Source organism: Symphalangus syndactylus, chromosome 20, assembly GCF_028878055.3.
Source record: "Symphalangus syndactylus isolate Jambi chromosome 20, NHGRI_mSymSyn1-v2.1_pri, whole genome shotgun sequence".
NCBI lineage: Eukaryota > Metazoa > Chordata > Mammalia > Primates > Hylobatidae > Symphalangus > Symphalangus syndactylus.
The window spans coordinates 15,851,794-15,863,927 of record NC_072442.2 but is presented as its reverse complement, the minus strand read 5'-3'; the positions used below and the strand labels follow the sequence as shown (position 1 = coordinate 15,863,927).

General features: G+C 39.8%; 1 protein-coding gene and 1 pseudogene across 1 annotated transcript in view; both read right to left on the bottom strand.

Annotated features, from left to right (window-relative positions):
* The window catches only part of PPM1E (protein phosphatase, Mg2+/Mn2+ dependent 1E), a 224,770-nt gene that overhangs the window by 135,557 nt on the left and 77,079 nt on the right, over window positions 1–12,134 (bottom strand). The window lies entirely within an intron of this gene.
* LOC129470812 (uncharacterized) lies at window positions 11,760–11,859 on the bottom strand (annotated as a pseudogene).

Below are 12,134 nucleotides of genomic sequence, written 5' to 3'. Positions count from 1 at the left end.
GCAGCACATCAAAAAGCTTATCCACCACGATCAAGTTGGCTTCATCCATGGGATGCAAGGCTGGTTCAACATGAACAAATCAATAAACATAATCCATCACATAAACAGAACCAAAGACAAAAACCACATGATTATCTCAATAGATGCAGAAAAGGCCTTCAACAAAATTCAACAGCCCTTCATGCTAAAAACTCTCAGTAAACTAGGTATTGATGGGATGTATCTAAAAATAGTAAGAGCTATTTATGACAAACCCACAGCCAATATCATACTAATGGGCAAAAACTGGAAGCATTCCCTTTGAAAACTGGCACAAGACAGGGATGCCCTCTCTCACCACTCCTATTCAACATAGTGTTAGAAGTTCTGGCCAGGGCAATCAGGCAGGAGAAGGAAATAAAGGGTATTCAATTAGGAAAAGAGGAAGTCAAATTATCCCTGTTTGCAGATGACATGATTGTATATTTAGAAAACCCCATCGTCTCAGCCCCAAATCTCCTTAAGCTGATAAGCAACTTCAGCAAAGTCTCAGGATACAAAATCAATGTGCAAAAATCACAAGCATTCCTATACACCAATAACAGACAAACAGAGAGCCAAATCATGAGTGAACTCCCATTCATGATTGCTTCAAAGAGAATAAAAAACCTGGGAATCCAACTTATAAGGGATGTGAAGGACCTCTTCAAAGAGAACAACAAACCGCTGCTCAACAAAATAAGAGAGAACACAAACAAATGGAAGAACATTCCATGCTCATGGATAGGAAGAATCAATATTGTGAAAATGGCCATACAGCCCAAGGTAATTTATAGATTCAATGCCATACCCATTAAACTACCGATGACTTTCTTCACAGAATTGGAAAAAACTACTTTCAAGTTCATATGGAACCAAAAAAGAGCCTGCATTGCCAAGACAATCCTAAGCCAAAAGAACAAAGCTGGAGGCATCATGCTACCTGACTTCAAACTATACTACAAGGCTACAGTAACCAAAGCAGCATGGTACTGGTACCAAAACAGAGATATAGACCAATGGAACAGAACAGAGCCCTCAGAAATAATACCACACATCTACAACCATCTGATCGTTGACAAATGTGCCAAACACAAGAAACAGGGAAAGGATTCCCTGTTTAATAAATGGTGCTGGGAAAACTGGCTAGCCATATGTAGAAAGCTGAAACTGGATGCCTTCCTTACACCTTACACAAAAATGAATTCGAGATGGATTAAAGACTTAAATGTTAGACCTAAAATCATAAAAAGCCTAGAAGAAAATCTAGGCAATACCATTCAGGCCATAGGCATGGGCAAGGACTTCATGACTAAAACACCAAAAGCAATGGCAACAAAAGCCAAAATTGAAAAACGGGATTTAATTAAACTAAAGAGCTTCTGCACAGCAAAAGAAACTACCATCAGAGTGAACAGGCAACCTACAGAATGGGAGAAAATTTTTACAATCTACCCACCTGACAAAGGGCTAATATCCAGAATCTATAAAGAACTTAAACAAATTTACAAGAGAAAATAAAACAACCCCATCAAAAAGTGGGCAAAGGATATGAACAGACACTTCTCAAAAGAAGACATTTATGCAACCAATAGACACATGAATACATATGTAACAAACCTGCACGTTGTGCACATGTACCCAGAACTTAAAGTATAATAATAATAAAAAAGAAAGAAAATGTAAAATAGTACAACCACTGGGGAAAACGGTTTCTTCAAAGAGTTTAAAATAGAATTACCAAATGACCCAGCAATTCTATGGGTATATACTCAAAAGAATTGGGTCCCAAAGAGATACTTATACATTTATAATCATAACATTTTTAATCATAGCAGCATTATTCACAGTAGCTAAAACATGGAAGCAACCCAGGTATCAACTGATGAATGGATAAGCAAAATGTGGTACATATATACAACAGAATATTATTAAGCCTTAAAGAGGAAATACATTTTGGCTGGGCACAGTGGCTCATGCATATAATACCAACACTTTGGGAGGCCGAGGTCGGCAGATGACCTGAGGTCAGGAGTTCGAGACCAGCCTGACCAACATGGTGAAACTCCATCTCTACTAAAAATACAAAAATTAGCTGGGTGTGATGCTGCACGCCTGTAGTCCCAGCTACTTGGGAGGCTGAGGCAGGAGAATCTCTTGAATGTGGGAGGAGGAAGTTGCAGTGAGCCAAGATCGCGCCACTGCACTCCAGCCTAGCGACAGAGTGAGACTCTGTCTCAAAAACAAACAAACAAACAAAAATAAATAAATAAATTCTAATATATGCCGTAATATGAGTGAACCTTGATGAGGACATCATGTTAACTGAAATAAATTGGTCACAAAAAGATAAATACTGTACGATTCCACTTAAATTAGTTATTCATTGTAGTCCAAATCATAGTCAAAAAGCAGAATGATAAGAGGAGGAAGGAATGAGAAGTTACTGTTTAATGGATAGAAAGTTTCAATTTTGCAAAATGAAGAGTTCTGGAGATGGATGGTGGTGATAGTTGTACAATAATATTAATGTACTTAATGCCAATAAATTGTATACTTAAAAATGGGTAAGACAGCATATTTTGTTATGTGTATTTTACCACAATAAAAGAAACTGAAAAAAAAAAAAACCATGAACCATGAACAGAATTGTAGAGGAACGAATCTGTAAAAGTAAATCCACTTGCTAGGTTGCTATATGTTATCCCTGGTTCCTTCCTGAAAATACTAATTAATGATGATTACAACAATATACCCAAATATTTACAATGTCAGAAATTTCCAGCAAATATAGACTTGGTCAAACATATCACGTAAGTGATTAGCAACACTGTTAAGACTGGGCATTCAGACACAGGCAAAGTTTACTATGATGGAGGAAAGTGACTATGCCATTCCCAGACTGCAATACTATATGCAATATATATGAGAAGCCAGTGCCATTATCTAATGAAAATAAAACTCAATAATACTTGAATAAAAGGTTATTGATAGAAATATTTTAACTTTAAAAATTTGGTCTCTATGTCTCTTTAGTCTCTTAGTTCAAACCAAATTTTCTGTAAGATCTTGTGACGTTCTTTGCTAGAAGACTGCTAGATTTCTTATTAGGGTACAAATACAATAGAAATCATGTTTTTGCAAAAGTCTACTACTCTAAAGATTGATTGCTGATATCTTTTTCCATGCAGTTTTATAAAATATATTGCCTCTATAAAAGACTCTAGATAGAAGTAAGGACTCAATAGTGAAATAAATTCCATTAACACATTTTCATGGAAATAATTAGTTTAGTGACAACCTTCCAAAGCCCCACGTGGGGAGGTGGTAAATTGTCTTTGAATACCCAACTCGGCTATTTACACTTGCCATTAATGAGGGAAACAGTCACTATTTCTTTACAAACTCAATACGAGGCTGGAGGATGTACTCATAAAATCCAGCAGTCATACAATGTATATTATATTATTCTAGATAGTTTTTAATCTCTTCTGAAAAGTTATCCCTTTATATCACTTTTTAATCTGTAAGCATTATGTTCTCATTTTTATTATAATTTTATTTTCTTCCTTTTACTGTTACCCTTATTATTCACTTTCATACCCATTTGAAATATAAATTACAATTAGCTATAATTCTTTTTTTATACCAGAAACCTTGATAACTTTTAAAATCAACTAATCATATTAGAAAATCTTCACAATAAATTCAGATAATTCAATACATTTGTAATTATTAATCATGTTTGCTTTTAATCTTTGTAATAAGTGAAATTCTCTAATATCCCAGGACTTACAGTCCTTCAGTAAAATGACAGTTGAAATACATTTCTCAAAAAATAGTATTATAGGCCGGGCACGGTGGCTCACGCTTGTAATCCCAGCACTTTGGGAGGCTGAGGCGGGCGGATCACGAGGTCAGGACATCGAGACCACGGTGAAACCCCGTCTCTACTAAAAATACAAAAAAATTAGCCGGGCGTGGTGGCGGGTGCCTGTAGTCCCAGCTACTCGGAGAGGCTGAGGCAGGAGAATGGCGTGAACCCGGGAGGCGGAGCTTGCAGTGAGCCGAGATTGCGCCACTGCACTCCAGCCTGGGCGACAGAGCGAGACTCTGCCTCAAAAAAAAAAAAAAAAAGTATTATAATTCTTAAGAACTTAATTCCCAAAATAATGTATCTCTGTACTTAACTCTATATGACGTATAGAAAGGTATGTGACAAAACTATAATGCTCTGCCTAAAGACTTGCAAAGCATACTCTGCACCCTCCTTTGAAGGTCAGATATTTGTTTACATCGTATGCTTAGGGGGTCCCATTTATGATAAATCACTTTTTCATATGCCATTTCCCCTACAATCTTCATTGTTTCACAATGTTTTGTTTTGTTTTGTTTTGTTTTGTTTTGTTTTGTTTTGTGACAGGGTCTAGCTCTGTGCCCAGGCTGGAGTGCATTGGCATGATCATGGCTCAGTGCAACCTCAACCTCCAGGGCTCAGTTGATCCTCCCATCTCAGCCTCCTGAGCAGTTGTGACTCTGGGCACACACCACCATGCCCAGCTAATTTTTGCATTTTAGACACAGGGTTTCACCATGTTGCCCAGGCTTGTCTCAAATTCCTGGGCTCAAGCAATCTGCTTGCCTTGGCCTCCCAAAGTGCTAGGATTACAGGTGTGAGCCACTGTGCCCGGCCTTGTTCTACAGTTTTATTTTTATTTTTATTTTTTTTAGACAGGGTCTTGCTCTGTCACCCAGGCTAAGTGGTGCGATCTTGGCTCACTGCAACCTCTACCTCCTGGGTTCAAGCAATTCTCCTGCCTCACCCTTCCAAGTATAGCTGGGACTACAGATGTGCACCACCACGCCCAGCTAGTTTTTTATTTTAATTTTTATTTAATTAATTTTTTTTTTTTTTGAGAGGGAGTCTCACTCTGTCGCCCAGACTGGAGTGCCGTGGTGCAATCACGGCTCACTGAAAGCTCTGCCCCCCAGGTTCATGCCATTCTCCTGCCTCCCAGGTTCACGCCTCCCAGGTTCTCTGCCTCCCAGGTTCATGCCATTCTCCAGCCTGGCACTACAGGCGCCACCACCACGCCCAACTAATTTTTTTTTATTTTTAGTAGAGACAGGGTTTCACTGTGTAGCCAGGATGGTCTAGATCTCCTGACCTCGTGATCTGCCTGCCTCGGCATCCCAAAGTGCTAGGAGTACAGGCATGAGCCACCCAGAGCCCAGCCTGTTCTACAGTTTTTAAAATTATAATTCTTTTTAAAATCAAAACATTCTAAACTTTTTTTTTTTTTTTTTTTTGAGACAGAGATTTTGCTCTCGTTGCCCAGGCTGGAGTGCAATGGCATGAGTTTGGCTCACTGCAACCTCCACCTCCCAGGTTCAAGAGATTCTTCTGCCTCATCCTCCCGAGTAGCTGGGATTACAGGTGTGCACCACCACACCTGGCTAATTTTGTATTTTTAGTAGAAACAGGGTTTCACCATGTTGATCAGGCTGTTCTCAAACTCTTGACCTCAAGTGATCCACCCGCCTTGGCCTCCCAAAGTGCTGGGATTACAGGCATGAGCCACTGCACCCAGCCAACAGTTTTCGATTTACAAATTGAGTAGATAGTGTAGCATTTTCATATGCCCCCCAACATACACACACATTTTCCATTTTCCCCTATTATTAACAGCTTATGTTAGTATGGCTCACTTATTACAGTTAATGAATGAATACTGAAAAGTTATTATTAACTGGTCCATAGTTTGATTTCCTTAGTTTTTACTTAATGTCTTTTTTCTGTTCCAGTATCCCATTCAGGATGCCCCTATATTACGTTTACTTGTCGCGTCTCCTTAGGTGTCTCTTAGCTGTGATTGTTTCTCAGACTTTCTCTTTTTGAGAATCTTGACAGTTTAAAGAGTTCTGGTCAGGTATACTGTAGGATGGCCCTCTACTAGAATTTGTTTTTCTCAGGCCGGGCACTGTGGCTCGCGCCTGTAGTCCCAGTACTTTGGGAGGCCAAGGTGGGTGGATCATTTAAGGTCAGGAGTTTGAGACTAGCCTACCCAACATGGGGAAACCCCATCTCTATTAAAAATACAAAAATTGGCCAGGCACAGCAGCTCATGCCTATAATCACAGCACTTTGGGAGGCCAAGGAGGGCGGATCACAAGGTCAGGAGTTCAAGACCAGCCTGGCCAATATGGTGAAATCCCATCTTTACTAAAAAATACAAAAATTAGCCAGGCGTGGCGGTGCACACCTGTAGTCCTAGCTACTCAGGAGGCTGAGGCAGGAGAATCGCTTGAACCCAGGAGGCAGAGGTTGCAGTGAGCCGAGGTCATGCCACTGCACTCCAGCCTGGGCAACAGAGTAAGACTGTCTCAAAACAAAAAACAAACAAAAAACCCCACAAAAATTAGCTGGTCACGGTGGTGTGCACCTGTAATCCCACCTATTCGGGAGGCTGAGGCAGTAGAATTGCTTGAACCTGGGAGGTGGAAGCTGCAGTGAGTCAAGATTGCACCACTGCACTGCACTCCAGTCTGGGTGACAGAGCAAGGCTCCGCCTCAAAAAAAAAAAAGAAGAAAGTATTGTTTTTCTCACAGTTAGATTGGTGTTACAGACTTTTGTGACAAAGATCACACAGATGAAGTGCCATTTTTCATCATAGCATATTGAGGGTATATATGACATCAACATGATTTATGACTGTTTATATTGACCATAATCACTTGGCTTGAAGGTGTGTTTGTCACATCTCTCCCATAAAGTTATTCCTTTCCTCCCACTCCCCACTTTTCATAAGGGACTCTTTGGAAGGAAGTCACTATGCACAGCCCACACTTAAGGAGTGGGGAATTATGCTCCCTGTCCTTAGGATGGAGTATCTAGAAAATATAATTAGCATTATTCCATATGGAAAGATTTGTCTATTCACTACCATTTATTAATTTATCCAATTATTTATATATCAGTATGAACTCATTGTGGAGTCCTGATAAGTTAGCAACAACAAGGGGGGTGCCCCAGGGTGGGGGAGAACACTTGTTCTGAGAAACAGCTAACTACAAACATCCTGTTTGCACAATATCCTGTTCCCAAATACCTCGTTCTACATGTAGTCCCCTTCCAGGTCCATCCCATAAAACTTCCCTCCAGCCCTGCCTCTTTGCAGACAGCTTCTTCTCTGCTGTGCTGCCCAATGCTTCCTTGCAACATACTTTCTCTCTAATACACTTACTTTCTTTAACTCACAGCTGTTTCAGCAAATTATTTTACCACTGATGATGCTGGCCCAGATCAGCTGCAACCCACCACAATCATGAATATTTATGTTATACTTTCGGTTATAATACAATAGTATGGTATTCATTCATTTATTTTACTCAAATATTTCTAAATTTTCCCATTGGGTGCTCTTTCATTTGGCTTCTTTTACATACCTCTCACAGTGATCTTTTTTTTTTTTCTTTAGCACTTTCTTACTTTCTGCCTCTACAAGATGCCCCAGGCTGGTTCTGTACATTTTCTACCCTATCCCTGGAATCAGCCATTTCTCCAAGGAGTCCTGGTTACTCTTACTGAAGAATAATATTAGAAACCAAGATCTGAGCACTAGGTATACTTGTTACTACTGAATTGGTCTGGCTTTTGCCCTTGGCTCCAGGGAGGTATTCTCTAAGCCTCTGTAATGCCTGACTGAAAAGTAGGTCCTTGTTAATCTGGGAGCTTTAGGCCATGCCAGATAGCCTATGCTAACAATGTACTTAATGGTGGAGGTTTTGAGCCATGTGGTATCTGTAACAAAAAACAGCCATGTGAGTGGTCAATCACGTCTATATGACCAAGCCCCAACAAAAACTCTGGACACCAAGGCTTGAGTGATCTCACCTGGTTGGCAATACTTCTAGCGTGTTGTCACAAATTGTTGCTGGGGGAAGTTACCACTGTCCATTAGTCCAGCAGTAGAAGAAACTGGAAGCTTCACATGAGGAATTCTCCTGCACTCTGTCCCATGTGCTTCTTCCCTTGGCTGGTTTTAATATGTATCCTTTTATTGTAATAAACCATAACTGTAAATATAACAGCTTTCAGTGAGCTCTGTGAGTACCTCTAGGGAATTATTCAACATGAGGGTGATCTTGGGGACCCCTAAACTTACAGTTGGAGTCAGAAGTGGTGGTGGTGTTGTAAACTTCTAAACTTTATAGTATGTATACTAACTTGTGCACATACCCATCTATAAAAATTTCCACATGCAACTATCTAACTATATATGAGCTCTTCTAGTATCTTCAACGTTAATCCATTACCACATGGGTCATTCTAGCTTCCTCCCTTGTTGATTTGTAAAATCTTCACTCCAACAGTGAGAAACCTGGCTCCCACTACCTGCTATCTATTTTCTTATTGTTCAATGTTAGTGTACAAGTATAGCAACAATGCATTTATTAACCTATAAACCCATGCAGAAAAACTTTATCAACTTGAGTAAGTACTCTTGTACAGTTCCTTTGGCCTTTAGTTTTACAGACTCCAGTCATTTTCAAAGTTAGGGTAGCACTTTTCTCCCCATCCCTTTTGGTGAGGTTGTTTCATATATTTGTAATATAGTTAGATGCTCTCGTCACAGTCTGCTTTCTTTCCCAAATCCCATGACTTCCTGAATTATATTATTTTTTCCTTAAAAAAAATTTTTTTTTTTTAGAGACAAGGTCTTGCCATGTTGCTGGACTTGAACTCAAGTCCCAAGCTGGACTTGAACTCTTGGCCTCAAGTGATCTTCTTATCTCAGCCTCCCAAGTAGCTGGGACTACAGGCAGAAGCCACCATGCCTACCTCTGAAAGCCATTGTTGAATTTGTACACACTGAGGTTAACTTTTCGTGCTGTAAAGTTCTACAGACTTTAACAAACGCATAATGTCACATATCCACCATTACGGTGCGTACAGACTAGTTTCACCACCCTAAAATACCACTCTGCTTCACCTATTCATCCCTCCCTCACTACTGTCAACAACCTCTGACAACCACTGATCTTTTTACTGCCACCATAATTTTCCTCCTCCAGAATGTTATATAATTGGAATTGTTACAGTACATAGGTTTTTCAATTACTTAACAATATGCATCTATGTTTTCTCCATGTCTTTTCCTGGTTTAATATCTCCTTTCCTTTGATCACTTAATAACATTCCACTGTATGAATGTATCACAATAGTTTGGTTATCCATTCGCCTATCAAGGGACAATCTGTTGCATCCAGTTTGGGGGCAGTTATGAATAAAGCTGCTGTAAACATTCCTTTGCAGGTTTCTGTGTGGACATAAGTTTACAACTCAACTGGGTATGTCTATTGCACCTAGAAATGTGATTAATTGCTAGATCATATGGTAAGAATATGTTTATCTTTCTTGTAAGCCACTGCCAAACTGTTTTCCAAAGTGGCTATACCATTTTGCATTTCCACCAGCAAAGATGAAAGTTTCTTTTGTTTTTCATCCTCACTGGCATTTCATCCTCGCCAGCTTTTCAGTTTTTAAATTTAGCCATTCTAACAGACTTTAATGGTATCTCATTGTTTTAACCTGCAATTCCCTAAAGACAAATGATGTTGAGGTCTTTTTAGGTGTTTATTTGCTGTCTCTACATCCTCTTTATTGAGGTATCTGTTCAGATCTTTTGCTCCTTTTTTAATTGGGTTGTTCACTTTCTTATGTTGAATTCTAAGTGTTCTTTGTATATTTTGGGTACAAGTCCTTTATCAGATATGTGTTTTGCAAAGATTTTCTCCCAGTTTGTGACTTACCTTTTAACTCCCTTTACTGTGTCTTTCCCAGAACACAAGTTTAAAGTCAATTTTATCAATGTTTTTTTCCTCCATGTTATTTGAGTTGTATCTAAAACTCATGGCCAAACTCAAGGTCACTAGATTTCTCCTATGTTATCTTCTAGAAGTCTTATAAGTTGTGCATTTTACATTTATGTGTATGATCTATTTTAAGTTAATTTTTGTGACAGGTATAAGATCTATGTTTACATTCCAGAGGACTTTCTTAATTGAAAGGCTTCAAAGATTTATCAACATGTTATTGTCAGTGATCATCACCTTCTCTGGGACAGTCTAAGAGCCCTGGCTGGAGATGAGACAGAGTCAAGACTAACTTCTCAAATGCTTCCAACTTTTATAAACAGCATACTACATTGTCTAAATTAGCAAATGCGTAGCATATATAATTTATAAAAGCCTCATGGGCCGGTTGTGGTGGCTTACGCCTGTAATCCCAACGTTCTGGGAGGCCGAGGCGGGTGGATCACCTGAGGTCAGGAGATCGAGACCATCCTGGCTAACACGGTGAAACCCTGTCTCTACTAAAAATACAAAAAATTGGCCAGGAGTGGTGGCAGGCACCTGTAATCCCAGCTACTCAGGAGGCTGAGGCAGGAGAATCACTTGAACCCGGGAGGCAGAGGTTGCAGTGAGCGGAGATTGCACCACTGCACTCTAGTCTAGGTGACAGTGCGAGACTCTGTCTTAAAAAAAAAAAAAAAAAGCCTCATGATTTTAATAGAATTTCTGATGGCCTTTTAAAACAATTTCTTAATATAAATTAGAAGTCCAATAAATTTTTCTGAGTAATCTTAAATAAAAGTAAAATCAGTTTGTAACTATTAGGGATAATGAGAGATTTAGTGTGTGTGTGTGTGTGTGTGTGTGTGTGTGTGTGTGTGTGTGTTTATTCTCATTCTCTGACAGTTGTATATCCTGGGAATTCTTTTTTTTTTTTTTTTTTTTTAAGAGACAGGGTTTTACTCTGTTACCCAGGCTGGAGTGCAGTGGGACCATCATGGCCCACTGTAACCTCCAACTCCTGGGCTCAAGTGATCCTCCCATCTCAGCCTCTGGAGTACCTAAGACTACAGGCATGCGCCAACAAACCCAGTTGATCTTAAATTTTTTTGTGGCCGGGCACGGTGGCTCATGCCTTGTAATCCCAGCACTTTAGGAGGCTGAGGCAGGCAGATCACAAGGTCAGGAGCTCGAGACCAGCCTGACCAATATGGTGAAACCCCGTCTCTACTAAAAACACAAAAATTAGCTGGGTGTGGTGGTGTGCGCCTGTAATCCCAGCTACTCAGGAGGCTGAGGCAAGAGAATCACTTGAACCTGGGTGGCAGAGGTTGCAGTGAGCCAAGATCGCACCACTGTACTCCCAGCCTGGGCGACAGAGCGAGACTCCATCTCAAGAAAACAAAAAATTTTTTTTTTTTGTAAAGACAGGCTCTTACTCTGTCACCCAGGCTGGTCTTGAACTCCTGGCCTCATTAAATCCTCATGCCTTGGCTTCCCAAAGTGCGGGTGTGAGCCACCATGCCAGGCCCCCTGGGAATTCTTTGATTTAGATAAGAAGAAGGTAGATGATGAAATACATTAATCTTAATATTATATATAGTTCATTTTTTCCTGAAAGAATTTTAATCTGGGTAACATAAAAGATAAAGTTAGTAGTCTTGTCATTTTTGAGCAACAATATATACCCAAAACTTAAAAAACAGTTGCCATTAGAGTATATCAGGATGGTTTTGCTCTGGGCAGCATAGTACAGTGGTTAACATCATGTTAGAGATTCTAAAGCCACACCTGACTTTGAATCCTAGCTCTACTGTTTACCAATTTTGTAACCTTAGGCAATTAATTACTTGACTGTTCTAAGTCTCAGTTTCCCCATTTTTTTTTTTAATTATAATATTTAACATTTGAGTGTGATCTTTGTGCAGGGACCATGCTAATCTTCTCTGTATCATTTTTAGTATATGTGCTGCTGAAGCGAGCACCCCATTTGTTTTTGTTTTGTTTTGTTATTTGAGACGGGGTCTTCTTCTGTCACTCAGGCTGGAGTGCAGTAGCATGATCATAGCTCACTGCAGCCTCAAAATCCTGGGCTCAAGCAATCCTCCTGCCTCAGCCTCCTGAATAGCTGGGACTGCAGGCATGCACCACCATGCATGGCTAATTTTTAAAAATTTTTTGTAGATAGAGGTCTCACTATATTGCCTAAGCTAGTCTTGAACTCCTGGGCTCAAGCAATCCTCCTACCTCAGCCTCCTAA